At 37.1% G+C, this 1299-nt stretch overlaps 1 pseudogene across 1 annotated transcript; it reads left to right on the forward strand.

Moving 5' to 3' along the window:
* The first annotated feature begins 240 nt into the window (after window positions 1-240).
* Window positions 241-722, forward strand: LOC138831563 (c-Myc-binding protein pseudogene; annotated as a pseudogene). Its single transcript, XR_011373373.1, has one exon. The product of XR_011373373.1 is annotated as a c-Myc-binding protein pseudogene (transcript).
* The last annotated feature ends 577 nt before the right edge of the window (window positions 723-1299 follow it).

Consider the following 1299-nt stretch of genomic DNA (forward strand, 5'->3'; position numbering starts at 1 on the left):
GCTATAGTAACAATGCAAGATACCACAAATGTTCTGTTTGAAAAATTCCTTGAATTATGATTCTAAAATAATCACAAGCATATAGTTTTCACCGAACAAAAGATATTTAAACTGTATTCATGCCCTGCTCACCAAGAGGTGAAGACTTTGGGCTTTTTTCTCTTTTCATTGAAAACTGATTTTAAAAAAGATATGGGAAGTGCTCCTCTGAGCCCGCCAGCCCGAGTGATGCCACTGTCACTATGGCCCATTACAAAGCCGTCGACTCAAAGCGTGAGCAGTTCCGGAGATACTTGGAGAAGTCAGGGGTGCTGGACACACTGACCAAGGTGTTGGTAGCCTTATATGAAGAACCAGAGAAATTTAATAGTGCTTTGGATTTTTTAAAGCATCACTTAGGAGCTGCCACCCCAAAAAATGCAGAAATAGAGCTGCTTTGTCTAGAATTGACAGAAATGAAAGAAAAATATGAAGCTACTGTAGAAGAAAATAAAAAACTGAAAGCAAAGCTTGCTCAGTATGAACCACCCCAAGAGGAGAAGCGTGCTGAATAGGATTCTTCTCAGTTGAAAAGACACTGAAAAATGGTTTTGTATGACTTGAATAGTTTGTATAGTATATTATCTTTTCTGGACAGATGCTATAAAACTCTTTTAATATGTTAAGTTCACTTATCACAGTTTGTTATTAAACACATATATTTAGAATCACTAATAAAAACTAATATTCCACTCAAAAAAAGATATGGGAGTTAGAGTTATAAGGAATTTTTTAAAATTATTAAAAGCTACATAAGTAGTCATAGTACTAAGAATTTCTTAACAAAATTGGTTCACATTTCAACTTGTCACGAATATGTAGTATGATTACTCAAATCTTTGTAAAGAGCTGATACCAATCATAATAGGATAAACCAATAGGAGAAAACAAAAATATATTCCTTGGTAGTAATAAGAGCATTGAAACGCTAACTCTTAACATTTGGCCTACAGAGTGTGTGTGTGTGTGTGTGTGTGTGTGTGTGTGTGTGTGTGTGTGTGTGTGTGCGTGTGTGTGTGTGTGTGTGTGTGTGTGTGTGTGTGTGTGTGTGTGTGTGTGTGTGTGTGTGTGTGTGTGTGTGTGTGTGCTGGTTACTATGGCTTGAACTAAGGGCCTTGTGCTCTCATTGATATTCTTTGTTCATGGCTGGACCGCCAACACTTGAGCTTCACCTCCAGTTCTGTCATTTAATAATTAATTGAGGATAAAAGCCTCTAGGATTTGTCTGTCTGGGCTGGTATTAAGTCAAGACCTTCAGAT

This window comes from Dipodomys merriami, unplaced genomic scaffold, assembly GCF_024711535.1.
Source record: "Dipodomys merriami isolate MVZ:Mamm:240054 unplaced genomic scaffold, mDipMer1.0.p SCAF_2, whole genome shotgun sequence".
Taxonomy (NCBI): Eukaryota; Metazoa; Chordata; class Mammalia; order Rodentia; family Heteromyidae; genus Dipodomys; species Dipodomys merriami.